We start from the raw sequence: 17,430 nt of genomic DNA, 5'->3' as shown, positions 1-17,430 counted from the left end.
CGCTGTAAAAAAAAAACTACGGTTCGAAAGTCTGGGCCTAAATAGAAGCAGAAGACATCTGCATTTATTTGTTACACTTTGAATAATTTGGGAACCGGAGTTTTGCCAACGGGTGTCAGTTAGATCGGGGGGATGCCTTCGGCCACCTCTTGGTGCGGAGATTTGCCAACGGTGGTGGTGGGAGAAAGAGTGTGACGTCCGGTAGGAGAGCGATTGTCAGGGTTGTCTACGCTTGGCAGTTATGCGCTTGTCGCAGTGGGTTAGGTTAGGTTAGGTTAGGTTAGGTTAGGTTAGGTTAGGTTAGGTTAGGTTAGGTTAGGTTAGGTTAGGTTAGGTTAGGTTAGGTTAGGTTAGGTTAAAAATTCAATACATTTCCTTTCACAGTCAGAGGTGCATAACTGCATTACATACTTTGAACACAGTCAGCATCCTGCCTGGTTTGTCCACCCCTAGCGGAAGCCACCCTCACGGTCACGTGTAATCTCTCTCCCCCTCCCCCTCTCGCGCAACCCACAACCGTTGGCAAAACTCCGCAGTATGTGGAATTCATGGATGGGGACCCTTTCTACCTGATACCCGTTGGCAAAACTCCTACACTCGAATAATTTCTTCATCCGTGGTCTGAATTCAGTTGTTATTTTTTACCACTAAATGGTGACAGAACATTTTCTTCGCAAAGAAGTGAGTTTTATAAAACGATAAACAACAGAAATTCAGGCAGTTTTGAATGGGAAATGTTTATTTGTCATTTAAAGTAGCCTGCAAACAGAGCAGGCGCAATATAAGAGCACTGGAGTTCTGTAACAGTTTTGTCTTACTTGAAGGAACCTTTTATATACTACTCCAACGAGAATTTCAGATATTCAATCCGGTAGAATAAATCTTGACGCTAGACTTCGTTTCTAATCTGCATTAAATTAGGTTATAAATACGGTTTTACCACTTTCAACTCGAATATGTTCAAACAATTTGTTTGTAGGTGAAGAACTAACGTAAATAAACAAAACGAGTACATTACGGATACTAATTATCTTACAATCTTTTCTTCAATTTTCTGACTAAGACCAGCTGTTTCATTAGCCAGGATCATTCAACAGCCACATGATTCAAGAACAGCTGGTTGCAGTTTGAAATGTAAAAAAAAACTATGCAGTTTTCTCAGGAACCTACAGATTTATGTACCAAACAATTTGACGTGAATTTGAAAATGGGTATTTGACCCGAATCTAGTCATCCTATAATATAAAGATGGAGAAATGGTACGTAACCTATCATATTATTTGTATAATCAGTCTTGGTGGCAAAAATGTTATCTTTACGTTTGGGGACAACGCGTAAAAATAAATGGTTTAGATCTATGAATAACAAAAACCAATTATACAACTTTGACTAAGGATCATTGTAATGCCAACATTACAGAGATTAAACGTCCAGCAACACAACGAGAACACATATGTGAAATGTGTTTGTGACGTAGTTAAGGCGATCAGCTTGCATCATGTCCTTAGTCCTGTAGGGTCAATCTGCACAGGATGTGAGAGACATCAGCTACATTGAGTCTATCACGTCTGAGTTAGGTCTAACTGTTACAATAGACCCTTGCAGTGTTCTTGATCTTATGGTACAAAGCAACTGCATTCCATCATGCAGTTAAAACTTATACCTTTTAACTTTCTTTCGATTTTGAGTTTTGATTGGATATAGCCATTTTGGGCCCCCCTCAGCCCTCAACCCAAAAAAGTGGTTTTCGAAGTGATGTCTGTGTGTGTGGATGTGTACAGAGCTACAGACCACACCTGTAGTCCGATTTGGATTAAATTTGGTATGTAGATACTGATACATGGTATCCCCAGTAGTTTTTTCAATTTTTTAAAATTTTGATTTTTAATGGGGATTTCCCCATAAAATAACGGAAAATCGGATTTTCTAAAAAAATGGCCCAAGCGAATTTGAAAAAAAGTATGTTATAGTCCTTTAGATTCTGAACAAAATGGTACAAATCCCATTTCCGTGAAAATTACGGTTTTAAAAGTTTTTGTAACTTATGTTATTTTCCCATTAAAAAATCCCATAAAATTACCAAAAATCGTATTTTGGGAAAAAACCCCGGTTTTTATAAACATTTTTGTGTTATGGTCCTTATAATAATAATAACAAAAAATGAAACCCTATTACTGTAACAGTTACGGTTCAAAAGTTATTGCAGTTTTGTGTGATTTTTCTACAAAATTATCATAGTTACTCCCACCACCCATGATATGGTTGTTGACAAGCTTATGGGAGAAAGTATGAGTCAGATTGCTGATACGGTTTATTTTACATTGTTTTTAGGTAAATGTTTGTATTCTATGTCCTTTTCGTCAGCTTATGGCATCTTCAAGGTGTTTTGCTTATATAACTAGAAATATCTATTGTTGTTTTTTACACTAAATATTTCCACTTGTCATATCCACAGACGGAGACGTGGTGGGAGTTCTTTTTCTCCCTCTTCCATTTTTTGTACTTGAAGGAATTTGATGTCCTGGGCGGGAGAAGATCCTTGCCAGATGGCCGGGGGATGTGTTGTTGGGTTGTTGCTATGTTTTCAGTTTAGTTGAAATGAATCTCAGTTACTAGGATCTCTAGGATTTCTTACTTGTAGGTTTCTGTTTCTTGCAACTGGGATGACGCAAAAATTCTGATTTTTTGGGTTCGGGCACGTTATCCGATAAGCGAGAATGATATACTTTTCTACTGTCTGCAAAGATAGCTTACCGTTTTGTTGAATTAATTATCTGAGATGCTATACACAATTATGTACGTTATAAAATTTATGTTATTCAGTTTAAAACGAGATAATATACTTTAAATCTTTAAGGAAATGTTCGTCCCCCACCTCTACCCTATTCCCTATTAAAAGTAAAACAATTACTTAAAACTTTCAGGGTTATTTAAATAAAGAATATTCAATCAGTTAACACGTGCAAAACCCCATTTTTTATTGTTAACCATGTGCTTCATTGTTGTGAAAGTAAAAGTGCCTTTTGATGTTGAAACCAAATAGTTTGTTAGATAACCTAAGTTTCCTTAGGAATAACACGGCCTAGGCCAGCAATTACTACCAATTACTCGTCTAGCAGGTTTGTATGATTAATAGATGCAACAAAGGTAAACAAACATTAAATTCCACGTATTACGGTTTCCATTGAATCTTGCCTTCAAGTTCCACTTTTACACTAGGTTAATTACAAACTAGAAATTTACTAGTAAACTATTTAATTGGCTACAAAACTTCGTTGGGATTCTGTATTTACATGTAGTAAAACCCTATATTTATTTTACAGTTTAATCACCTTCTTATCGTGTTAAGTTTATATTTAGGACCTATTTCTTATTTGATTTTGTGTTAGTGTTACAAAGTCCGGCACATTTGAAATTTGCCTTTTAAATTAAAATTTGGTTATACTGCAGCAAAATGCTTTGTGGGTCTATAGTAGCTTTTTTACTCCTTAGGGAGTAAAAAACCTTTTCAGCCCCTAGGGAGTAAAATTCAGCTGTTGTAAACTTCGATTGTAATCAATTGCATGTATCGAAATCGTTCATAGATTGATTGCATCGGTGTTAACTTATTGTTGCATTTTTTGTCACTCGACATATCGATAGTACGAGCATAATGAACACTGACACAATCGTTAAAGACGAAATGATTGTATTTCTACTAACCATTTACCAAATAGCTGTTTTTTTTTGCAATAGCAGAATTAAAAACAAGTTGGAAGTCGTTATGTTCACATGAAAAGTATTTTCGTTTTCTAACTTAGTTAGTTTGTTCTGTGACGAAAAATATAGTTCATCACATGGGCTAAAAGTGTCTTTTCAACCCTCGCTCATTTACCGACCTTCGTCTTGGTTGTCAAACTTGAGCTCGGACCGAAAAGAGTCACTTTACGCCCTAGCGATGATATATACTTTTTCCCTTAAAAAAGAGGTTTGCGGTCTTGTATTACTCACATTAGCTCGTCCACATAGGCTTTGCAAAGCCACAATTACTTGTAACCCACTGATGTTTGTGTTTTAACGCCAACTGTGGACAAATATTGCTGCCGGATTCAAAGTCCGTCGCGCCCCAACGTACCAAGGACTGAAATAGTTTAATCACATTATATTACCAGAGGATAAACAGATCGTTAAATACCCATCACGAATTTTTATATAAAAGATTTGTGTACAACTCGTCAATATACCAAATTAAATAATTTATAAAAATAAACATTTTTCTAAACTCATATTGTCAAATCATGATGGTTAGTTAACTTGTTCTAATATGTAGGTTTGCCAAATTCCATCAAAATCTGATTGTTTTTACTCGAATAATCGTGTTACCGGACATATATCTTTGGCCTATGGGGAAATGAAAAAAAAGTAAATCGGTCCCGGGTCAAAGGTAATAGTTTCTTCCTTACGTGCGCACGCAAGGTACGCGAGCGTTACTGTAGGATTAAATAAAATTACAAACTACTTCTACTACATGACGAAACAGCCCTAAAGCAACCAAACTTATGGATCCTATCTTTTAGTCACCATTGAGTTGTCAAGTTGACTGTAATCACATAAAACATACTACTATTATGTTTTCTGTGCTGTAATCGACCCATCATCGAGTTTAGCACACAAAACCAATACAAAGGCGGCCGGCAAGGGCAGGGACGGATGAAAGAAGCGTTCAAGGTCGTCCTCGAGGACTTTCTCATTCATCCAATAGTTGTAACCCATCTCAGGCGCGGAGGCGATTGCTGGGGAGCTTCCAACGGTTAACTGGAAAAATGACTTTATGGGACTGTTTCCAAGCGGGCATGTTATTGAGTAACAGCTGGATAATTTAGTCTTGTTTGATTTATAGTTTTCAAGACTTTCCTGTTAAAGGGAACATTCATTATTATCGATGATTTATTTTCGATATATCGATATTTTTGTTTTACTTCACGATTGGTATTCCTTCTGTTTTAATATCTTCAAACGCATTTAAATTACAAATTAAGAACTAACCTTGTCAAGGCAAAAATAATAAGCCTATATATTGGATTAGGACATGAAACTATTCTAAACTAACCTAACATAACTAACCAGACTTGCTGTATAGGCTAAGTTACCGTTTCAAAATTCCATTTGATAACAGAAGAGAAAAGGCATATGGGGAATAGGCTATCAAACGGATTTTTGAAATGTTACAGCAAGTTTGGTTGGTTAGGTTAGTTTAGAACAGATTCATTTCAATATAGGCTAATATATTTTTTTAATTGTTTGTTGATACTGGACAATATTTATTTACTGTATCCTATATCGTACTTGTCAGCTGATATATTTCAATTTGTTACTATCAATATATCGGATGGAAAACAAAACTATCGATACATCGAAAATAAATCATCGATAATAATGAATGTTCCCTTTAACAGGAAAGTACCGAAATTTGTTTTGTGTTGGCATTTTATAACTTTTTTAGGGAACTTTCCAAACCCTGGTTTTTAGTGGCTAATGTTGACCTTTTGTTAGTTAACATGATATTGGTAATTTAATTACAAATGGTATTATAGTCTATATATAATCTTGCTTACAATCGAACAAGCTTCCTTTAAGTACCTTAAGTTTGTTGATTTTAGGGCTTTTATATATTTCCAGAATACATGTTTTGCGATTGATACCTTTTAAGTGTGAGTAGTGAGACATATTGAGGTAGATATTTGAGCAAACTAAGAAAATATAATATTGTAGACAAGTAATTTGAGTTAATTAAAATTTGTTCTTTTTTGCAAAGAATTGGCTACAGCTAAACATATTGATGGTATGCCTACTTCAATACTCAAAAGAAAATGCTACAACTTTTCTATTGCTGGTCCATATTGATGAGATCACCGACAATGATTTAACTTGGCGATTGCTGGCCCTTATTGTTAGGGTGTATATTTTTTAGTATCCAAAATTTCAAAGCTACGACTTGGCAATTACTGGTCCTTATTGTTAGGGTGTATATATATCAGTATCCAAAATACAATGCTACGACTTGAAAATTACTGGCCCTTATTGTTAGGGTGTATATTTCAGTATCCAAAATTTCAAAGCTACGACTTGGCAATTACTGGTCCTTATTGTTAGGGTGTATATTTCAGTATCCATAATACAATGCTACAGCTTGGTAATTACTGGTCCTTATTGTTAGGGTGTATATTTCAGTATCCATAATACAATGCTACAGCTTGGTAATTGCTGTCCTTTTTGTTAGGGTGTATATATCAGTATCCAAAATACAATGCTACGACTTGGCAATTGGTGGCCCTTATTGTTAGAATGTATATTTTAGTATCCAAAGTACACTGCTACATTTTGGCTATTACTGGTCCATATTTTATAAGCCTGTTTACTTAAGTATTTAAAACCATGGTAAAAATTCACCAAGGTATAATATTTCCTACTTTATCAAGAGTAAAAAATATTTTGGACTCGATCCTTTTTAAACCATCAGTAAAGTTTCCATACACCAACCCTGTTTAACTCTTTGTATTGTCATTGGTAGTTATTTAGAGAAGACTTAAGCCTGCCTCACACTCCATTTGATGGATTGCCCTAACAGATGGTTGTTATCAGGATGACTCTATTATCAGTAGCCATGTACGGGCCGTGATCACCGTGTGTCTAGGAGCTTATCAGTCGAACCTGCTTCGTAAGTTTTCACCACTCAGTGCAATTTTGTAAAACCGATGTTTTGAAAATTCTACCATGTTAACTGTTATAGTACAAATAAGACACTCATATAGCTGTTTTTGTAGGTTATAATACAAGTTTGAACGGAAATAGATGTAGGAACAATCTTCAATGGGGCATATGCTGCTCACTGGGCATAGAACGGAAAAAAAACAACAACAAATAAGACAAAAACAACAAACACAAGACAAAACAAAACAAAAAAAAAACTATGTGTACTACCTAGTGGGAAACCCAATTGAACTGAGTTTTTATTCTAAAACGATCTGTAATGTACATTACACCGATAAGTACATTCGTAGTCAAAGGTGTTATCCACGAAGAAGAAGAAGAAGCTTGAGTTGAATTAATAAACATTATCTTAAGAGGATTCCACACACCGGCTGGTTACCTGGTTACCACGTAAACAAGGTCCTACAAAAAAGAAACTCCATGGTATTATTAAAGTGGTATCGAGTTGAAATGAACCGTAAAATATTCACAAATATCCAAACTATGCACTGGATAAACTGACACTTCAAAGTTGTTTCCTTAAGTAATTACAAAATCATTTTGAAAATTCGTAAATTTTACATGTGGTTTTTTGCACAAATTCATCCCCATCCATTGCAAGCTCTGATATGTTAAGAGCACAAAAAGCACACAATCATTGGAAACAAATTAGTTTTAGAGTGTTGAGAGTACCGTAGAGGCATGTTTAGAACATTAGCATGTTTAGTCGCCATCTTGAATTGACTGGGTAGAACCCTCTTAAATTAAGGGAAACCAACGGATAATTCAAACCCAAAAATCGTCTGCAGTATCTACTTCCTCACCACATATTACGTCACATTCATGTGTCATACTTGTTAAATGTGAGGTACTTTACTGTTGGTCGTCCTCCAAACTACGTGAGACCTTTAGGTCCCGGTCCTGCCACAGACAAGGACCTCTAGGACCTGACGGAGGTACCAAGAGGTCCTCTACTTCCTGCTTGGCTCTTCACTAAATCTGCACTTGTCCTGTGAGTACTATCTTCCTCGTGTTAGTTGTTATTTACGTATTTTTTGACCGAATTTCAAAATATATTGGGGTCAAGACTATTCTGAAGCTATTCATAAGGAGATGATTATTTATTTGTTTAAAATACAGTAATAGACGCGAAAGTAGTAAGAAATGACTTTTCTGGACCAGTATTGTACAGTTTTGCGTCGTCTGTCAGACGAATAATTATGAATATAAGGTTAAATAGTTGTGTTGAATGTTTTATATAATCTAGTTGAGTAAAGTTAGTAGTACTTTTACACAGTATCGTGTTTCTTGATAACAAATAAATACCCTTTAAGAACTATACAAGTTTAACTGAGTAAATTTAGTTTTGGATAAAAGAATAAAATACACTTATTACTTCTAGTTAGTTCGTTTTCATTTCCAAAAATTAATAACTTCTTACAATAAGAAAATGTAAATCAAACATTTCTTAAATCTGGGCTCTTTGTATTAATGGAAAGTTTTAACTATATTATTAAGAAACTAAGTGCACTCTGGGTTCTGAGCTAGAATATTGTGTTACATTTAAAACACCATATTATGTTTTCAAGGTTCAAAAATGAATTTAAAATTTTAATTTGTTTTGCTTTTTCAAATTGGTAGTACGATGCAACATTAGTTATAACAAATATTGAATAAAAGTTTATAAATAATATCAGTAGTTGTTACAATTTCATTGTTGATTCTAAATTTCCTCTTAAGCAATAACCTTTCTCCCATTGTAACGTTCTGGTTTCTGATTGAAGCAGACCGACTCTTTTCCTTAGCGGAAATCCTGACAAACCTACGTTTTCCTTATACAATACATACCCTAGAATGTACATTCTATCAGCTAAAGTATAAGAAAAACGTGTTTAGAGTTGTTCAGGATGAGGAATTAGATTATTAACGAATACACTTATATAATTAACTATATGGTTATAACAATAGATTTCTCCCTTAGATTCCAGAACCATGAAGTCGCGATTTATGTTTATAAATATAAAATACGAATATAAAATAGCCTAAATCATAATTTTAAATGGAAGTTAGACTTAGTACACCTATAATAAAGCTAGTGTCAACAAATCACTATACAATAGGCCAGATAATTGATTGTATGTGAAAACATATTGACATTATTATGCTAGTGATGGTAGGTAAAGTCATTCAATTGGTTTTTCGAAACATTTAGTATTAATTCATAACAGCAAATAAATTTAAACTAAATATTAATAAGCTGGTCGTACTGAAATCTTATTTTGTTATACTTTGATCGGATTACAAAACTCACACTTCACAAATCATTGTAGTCATAATGAAGCAAAATAAAACTCCATGGAATTGTTTAAAAAAATATCATAGATTACTGTGAATCCTAGAGGAGGAAAAATGTGAAAGAAAACACAATAAAATCTCTTCCACAAACAAACTAATCGTTTTTTTACCCCTTTTCAATACCTAGAACTAATGTTCCATTAAAGCCCGTTCAAAGTAACTAAACCAAGCTCATAAACTAACCATGTTGGGAAAACCAGCTTAGACCAAGCGGCTTGTCATGCGAAAGAAATCGCAGAGAAATCGCGATAAAATAATAGAACTGCGACTTTGACATATCGCAAATCATGTTGTCAAGTAATCAGGATCGAACCGGTTTGGAAACGCATTCGATATCAAATAGATGGTCCAATTTTAAACGATGATATGTCTTAGTGAACGAAATGATAAGCACTGCACTCAGAAAGAATTATAACCATTACTGGAAGTGTTGTTTACATTTGCCCCAGTTTTCTTACCTCCAAAACGTAATCTAGTCAAAAAACTTAAAGTCCATAAACTAAAATTAAAACAGTTATCCTTTGCAATTACCAACCTTTAAAACACAGAAAGTATGTGTTGTTTATCAATCTTCAACTGATATCGAAATTTGGGATTCTTATACCACATATTATTAGTACTTAAGCTCTTATGTTGGTAAAGACTTATGTCCTTGGGTTCAAATCCCTTAAATCACCAATGTTTTTAGCCAGACAGAGGATGGTTTTGTAGGGAGCTAGTGGCTTAGAGTGCGTCTTCAGCTATGGAAGAAGCTGATGCATTGCATCCATTGCATCAGCTTCTAAACGTCCATCTCTTTAGACTTTATACTTTAGACAGTAGTTTTTAACGAATTTCCCATATAGGGAAGAAGCTATTACCGTAGTACTCATGGTAAGACCTGGTCCCGGGATCGATTTATTTTTTAGTTTTGAGGTCCCCAGAGGCCATAAACACCATCCGTTCAAATTCAAATATATAAATATGTGTGTGTGTCCATTAGCGCGATAACTCGAGCAAAAATGATTCGATTTTGATGAAATTTGGTAGAAACGTCTAAACCTACGTTTATTCGAACTAGTTCGCGAACGAGCATGATCGGACTATGGGAACGGGGGTTTATGGGGTAAAAATTGGGTTTCCCTATTTTTTACTCTAAAAACATAAAATTTCACAATTTCTTTCCAGACCATTTTGTGTAGCTTAAAAAAAAACAAATTATTTAGTATATTATTGAAGCGTTATTGTGCGCTTAATGGTTACGGTGAAAATTCCAAAAAAATTTAAATTTTAAATTTCTATGTTATTCTTATGGAGAATAAGTCAATTGTTGTAGTTTGCTTGTTTATGAACATATTTTGATCAAATTTGCAAAATATATTCATTTCCTACTAAACTATTAACATGTTACAAAAAAACCCACTTTGTTACTCTCCTTGTTGCATCAACCCTAATCAATCGTTAAACTAATTTAATTTAAATAGGGAATAAACGTGATATTTTAAAGGAGGCATTTTAGTGTAAATCCATTCAGGATAATGGAAATTCACTTAGTCTGCAGGTTTGCTGTGGCCGGTTTATTTTAATTATATTCACTGTATTTTTCTCTCAACGGTCTTCTCCATACTGAATATATGTTTTTTTTTCTATTTATGCTATAATAGGACTAAACCTTTGGAAAATTTAAATGTTTACAGCAATTTTCGCTGCATTTTAGCTACCGTACTTAATATTGTATTCATACATATATAGTGAAATTGTGATGGTTGTATGCCAACCATTTCCTCAGCATGTAGTATGGTGTGACGTCAGACTTTTGATCATGTAGCCATTGGCTAACTGTTATGACGTCAAGACCTCGTTTCCCGGCAGTCAAGTTGCACTGGGGCAAGGGTAAGAATATCGTCAGCAAAGAGTGATGCACCATTGCAAACCACTGGAGAAATTATACGCCAAAATTCATTCAAAAACAATTTTTAATTCTTACATGACTTTGCAGTTTGCAAGATATAATTTTTCTTCTTTAAGTTTAAACAAATTGGTGTTCCTACTCTTGGTAATTCATTGTTAGTAAAGTAGAGAAACCAATTGATAGACGTATAAGAAATAGAGTCTAGTTTACATATTTAGCGCTTTTTATAAATATTTATGATTCTTATTACATTTTATTAAGTTGGTTTAAAATGGTACGGGATCTACGGGTTGTTGGCCTAATTATTTCTGATCTAAAATTGGACTGAAATGTTTTAGCAAGTAAAAAAATGTCTTGGAAGGAGATTAAGCATTATTTCGTTGTTAGTAAATATCGATATCTATTTTTAAAAGTTGAATATATTCCCTAAGACAAAGTAAAAAATATTATTTAATTGGAAATAATAGCTTGGGCGTTAGGACAAATATATATTCTAACAAATGGGTTGAATGAATGTATAATGCTAAGACGTTTGCAACTATCTCTCCATGTTTGCCTGATTGGAGTTTAAAGAAATTTTGCACAAAGATTATATAGAATTCTAGATCATAAGCAAAAGGTTCTAATTTACAAGACTTATGCGAATTGTTTCACTCATTAGTATTCATGGCAATGGTAAGAACATGTAATGTTAATTTTTAATTTTTTTACTTTTCTAAAATTAATTTGAAGATTCTTCTAAAAAAAAAACACTACCTTAACACCAACAAAGGATGAATTAGCTGCCAAAATATCAAATAAGATACCTTATTAAACTAAGTCAATCGGTTATCCAATAATGGTGAAACAAAAAATCTTTTACTCGATAGTATTGTAGGAATATCTTCTTCTGTCTGTGGTCACCCCATACCCCGTTCACTCACAGATGAATCCAATAATCAGTCATAACATGTGTTTTAATTAAATTAAATCAAATAAAAACAAGATTAATCCTGAAGTGTTTAAGGAAAAATAAGCATATACGACTAAATAAACACTCTACATTCTAAGTTGAAATCATTCAAAGTAACATGAAAAAAGTGTATAACTATGTTTACATTTTAGATGCAATCTGAAAGCAATCCAACGAAATCAAAGCTGATTAAATCCTATTCTAAGACCTCTTAAACCTTGTACTGCAGTGAGCCGTGTGACAATGTATTTTTAGTTATATAAGATTGAGTGGTGCAGATATCACCAAGGCTTTGGTTGGTGACAGTGGATATATTGCTGCGTTCCTATTGGTTGAGTTCAACACGCCCTCGAATCAGCTGGGAGCTGCGTGTCCAAATTACGTCATAATTGACTTTTGCCAAATCAGATGCAAGATTTTTTTACTTGGATGAATTACGTATAGAGTTAACATGTGGGTGGTGGGTGGTGGGTGGTTTTAGATTATAATATACTCAATGTGTATAATATAATGTGAATTTATGTTTAACAGTTCTCGGATCTGTTTGATTCTACCAAATTAATGTGTCATAATTTTAATGCAATTTCTACAGGTCAAATTTATACAGTGTACACAATCATGTTATGTAAAAGGGTTGACAATTATTGCAGTAATTTCAAATGGAATTGTAGTACTTTGATTGTATGCTAGTTCTCACTTATTGAGGAAGAGCTTATTACTCTAAGAACACACAAATTACACAACAACAGGTGTCCGAATTGTCCGAATTAACTTGGACCTAATAGAAATTGAAGGCCATAAGGTTGTGTAACAAACATTGAAGGTTGGTGTGGTTAAACTTTTACTCAAGTATGAGTTGGTTAAGGGAAGTGTACAGTACAGTACATAATGATATGGCTAAACGAGTACAGTACTTGTATAAAATTGAGGGAAGTCTTTTTATAAGCTTTTTACATAAAAATCTTTTGACCAAACATGACGCATTAACGCTATTTTAGTGATTGAATGCTAAATTATTTTAGGAGTGGTATTGCAATGATCTAGTGGTAGAGCGCGGGGTTTCGGTAAAGATACTCGTTCGGGAGTTAATGCGTGTTACACCTAAAGGATAGTGGTGTACATTATGCATCCTGTAGCTCATAAATAAATAAGTTTAGAGAGAAAATGCAAAGAATATTTATGCCATATTGATCAATGTTTTTTTAGAATATTTATTTATGTTGATGCTTTAAAATCACATCTACATTCTAAAAATAATATAAAATACGTTAGAGTATTGATTCTGCTATTGAAAAAATAGCATATTTAAAACATTTGAAACCATACAAAAAATATCTAAAGAAATAAAGAGGATAAGAAGATCTATATCTATCTATATCTATATCTATATCTAATAATATTTTTAATAAATTATTTAATTTTATTTGTTTAATGGTATTCCTGGTTGATACAAATCCTAATCTGTAGAACGTTTAGTGAAATCTTCTTAGTGATAAAATAAACAGGTTTCGCTAACAAATGCGTCATATTATTCATTTTACACACACAAACTTACATTATTTCCATCAAAGCATTATGATATGAGTCTGACTCAGTGGGTTTCGCTTTAGATACATACATGAAGCAGACATTATATTTAAATATTACAACTGTGGCCTTCTTTAAAAAAAGAACTTATTTCGACTGAGCCACTGACAATCCTGTGCTATTATATATATTTGGTATACACTCAATGTTAATCAAACCAAATTAAAAGGGAACCTTATCGTGAATCAGAACCATATTGTCAATCATGCTAGGATTTATATTATAGTAAATCAAACTAGAATTGAAATTTTGAACTTCATAAACAAATCAATTTATGAGAGAATCATTCAAACACGTTCCCTTGATAACAAATTGGTTGCAGCTGGTTCATGTAAATTTTACTGAACGTTATTTATGTGAAATTGAAAAATTAACTATAATTATGCTTAACGCAATACGCCTCACCTTAAACGGACATAAAATTTCAGTTTTTGTATATACTTAAAATTCTAACAGTGTAGGGAAGATTTTTTTATTCTATTTGACAGTTTTCAAAAGAACGTATACACATTTCTTGAGCAAGTTTTGGCGCCCATCTATTGATTTTTTTAAAATTGTTTAATCAGATTTTATTAAAGCGGTTTTTTGATGGCTTTGACTGTAACGAACTATATATTTTCAAATAGAATGCCCAATTCAGAGACTAAAATAAGCTATTGAAAATATAAACATCTTAAAAAATACGGAATAAATTTTTTTATCAAGATTTAATCAGGCAATGACAAAACCCGAGAGCACAGAATGGTCAAAACATTTTGAAAAATATATAAAATCACTCTTTCCGGAATAAGAGTGAAAGTTACATAACAGAATTTTTATTTTTATAGCAATTTCCCTGCATAATAATGCCTTCAAATCTTTAACCTTTTGTTATACCAAACAAATTATACACTACAGTAGACAAATTTAGGCATATTAAAACAGATAATGAGACCTTTAAATTAACCACTCTTCGACTTAACATACCAATCACAAATATCAGGTATAACACAGAAACCACATATTGATCAGTGAAAATAAGGTTATAACTTTTGGTCTCTACTGGCCGGATAGTTGAAAGATAATTCATTGTTTTGTGTGTTTTATGTCCTAATGGTTTTTTTACGTTTTGAAAGGGAACGGTCCTATAATAATAGAATATAATTTTGAACTTATTGTTTGGATAAGATTAATTTGATAACGGGTTTGGGTTAAGTGTAATCCTTAGACCCTTATTTTAGTGTCCAAAGTCATTTTCTTTCTAATATTTTCATCCCTCTCTAAGATATTTTGCCTGCGCCACAATTCACACCCATTGATCGACCTAGCCCACCACTCAACGACGGGATGCAGGCACATATCAACTCTAAATCCTCTAATCCCAGCGAATTATCTGTCTATTGCGTCCCCTCCACCTCGACCTCATGTAAATATGTCGCGAACGATGCCTTCGCCTCAGTCTAGTGCCTACCCGCCGATCTCGAGGATATCAGGTACCTAGTGCCTAATAGTGCTTACGGTTCACACATACACGTATGTATAAGAAATCTGTGTGCTGTTTAAATTTATTATATTTATTTTTTTATTTAAAAGTGAAAATGTTTTAAATTTTGGTCCCTACTAGCCGGATGGTTAAAAAAGTATTTATTATTTTGTTTTTTCTATGCAAATGCTATTTTTTTACGTTTTGAAAGGGAAAAGCTTCTAAAATATATATATTATAATTTTGGATGTATTGTTAGGATGAGATTGATTTGGTAAATGGTCTGGGTTAAAATGTAACTCTTAGAGTAGCTAGGATGAATAATTGGATAAAAATGTAAATTAATTTGACATTTTTGGTCCTAATTGAGCCGGATAGGTAGGAAAGTGAACTTCAAGCATTGCTTGTAAAAAAATGATATTGTAAAAGTTTTATATTTATTTAGTTTTGAGGGCAGTACCTAGGATAATAATAAATGTTTAGGATAATAATAATATGTTTTTATTGAAGCGAAATAAAAACAGGGTTTAAGGTTTAGTCCCTTTCTACCAGATAGGTGATAAAACAATATTTAAGCTTTGTTTGGCTTAAAAATGTAAATTATTGGCGGACAAATGACAAAGGCAAATGCAAAATTTTTTGTTGTTGTAGTTAATTTGATTTCAACAGTTTTCATTATCAATACGTCGTTCTTAGGGTAGGTTTTACAAATTTGATTAAATTGTTGATAAGATGTTTGGAATTTTGGTCCATTTGGGCCGGATAACTTGTAAAAATAAATTTAAGCAAAACCTATAAGTTCGTCACGAACAATGGGATTTTTTAATGTATTATTATATATACTGTATTTAATTCCTTTTACATAAATAAAATTGTATTTCAGAAGTAATCAAATTTACAATTCTAAACAGTTATTCTAAACTACCTGTGAATGGGTTATATCATATGATAAGTAATCTATGGAATATCCCCAATCTAATATTTTTTATAAACCTGTTACCTAATGAGGTCCACGAGGAAGATAAAACCGGCTATTTAAAACTAGGATCAAAGGACCCACTGTAAAATAATATTGTGTGGCAAAACTGTTACAAAAGCTAACAGTGAATCAGCTTTTGTCAGTGTTTCGGAAATAAGTTCTAAGAGTAGTTGTATAATAAACCGTTAAAAATATTAGTAATTTAGTAGTGATAATGTAAATTAATGTTGTCAGTGACACAAATATACCTGGCGTCCCGAAAGTAAACAGGTCTAACACCCGGTAAAAATTCTACGAGTCAAAAATAAATAGAGATTAAATAAAAGAAAATACCTAAGAAAACTTCGTTAACCAGATGTGTCCACAATATTTATTTAAAAAAAAATTGTTGCATTTTTCCAACCGATCTTTGTGAAACTTATGTATTCTTATAAATTATACTGGCCAGAGAAGTACCTTTAAATAATACACTTTTAAATAATAGTGTTAATGATTTATATTTTCATTCGTAAATTAAAGTAAGGTTTGAAGCTTGAAACATGTGCTTGTTTTATTTTGTGATGGTAAATCTATTTAAGTATTTCTTAAATAATTAATCCAGCTAGCTAATAAAAAAAGTTAGTTAATTGGTTATAATATTATAAACATCTACAAATCTGGTTAAGGATCTGGTTATTTTTGGTTGGATTAGGTTTGGTTAGAACCGATAGCTTAAAAACTAAATTTTGTAGCGTTACACAAAACTTACAGCGGAAAAAATCAGGAGTGAAATTTGACCAATGAGTGATCAATACAAAAATATAACAATCAAATGTGCACTAAATTGAATGACTTCAGAATTAAAAAAATTGACACAATGTAAGCGAACTTGAACTGTCAGCAAAATACGCACTTCACATTGACAAAATCGGAACCAAAACGTAATTTTGTTCCATTATTTCGCAAATTTCCCTCTTCGCATTGTCCACCAGTAATTTGAAGCATTGTTGGTTTTTGCGCGACGTGGAGTAGTTTTGCACATCATCAGCTGTTACATTGTTGTCGCCTCCAGGTAGACTAAATGACGTAATATGATTGACCTTGAGCCGGTTGTCCACCTGTCACGTTTGACCTTGACCTTTGTGTCGTGTTGACTAATTAGAACACAGAAGTTTGTTTTGTTTGATATTTTACGCACGATTATGCGACTAAACCACTGTGTTTTTGGTGAAATTAAATTGCTGACCAGTATTGTTTTAATTAGAAATAAAAGTCGTCCAGTGGTCGAACATATATAATGTAAACAGACATCTCTATTTTAACACCACGTAAATAAAACATGTGATTGGAATTTCTTCCATTTGTTTTGATTTTATGTTTATGTTTTGCTGTTATTTCGTCACCAGGATGGCAACCCATGTAATTTTTTTTATAAATTTAAAATAAATGTTTGTGCTTATTTTTTTAGTTTAGCTCAATTTATAAGGGGATTCTGC

The 17,430-nt window shown here is 33.0% G+C and overlaps 1 protein-coding gene across 2 annotated transcripts in view; it reads left to right on the top strand.

Moving 5' to 3' along the window:
• Window positions 1-14,894: 14,894 nt before the first annotated feature.
• Window positions 14,895-17,430, top strand: part of LOC128995343 (proton-coupled amino acid transporter-like protein CG1139) — a 49,166-nt gene continuing 46,630 nt past the window's right edge. Inside the window, exon 1 of one of the 2 annotated variants that reach the window (XM_054420327.1) lies at window positions 14,895-14,986. The gene's annotated coding sequence lies outside the window, so the exon portion shown is untranslated. Of the gene's footprint in view, window positions 15,027-17,430 lie in introns of both variants that reach the window. The other variant, XM_054420328.1, reaches the window with a different exon arrangement.

This window comes from Macrosteles quadrilineatus, unplaced genomic scaffold (assembly GCF_028750875.1).
Source record: "Macrosteles quadrilineatus isolate MER2022 unplaced genomic scaffold, UCM_ALF_1.0 Scaffold_5__1_contigs__length_97177068, whole genome shotgun sequence".
Taxonomy (NCBI): domain Eukaryota; kingdom Metazoa; phylum Arthropoda; class Insecta; order Hemiptera; family Cicadellidae; genus Macrosteles; species Macrosteles quadrilineatus.
This window is presented reverse-complemented; position numbering and strand designations above follow the sequence as displayed.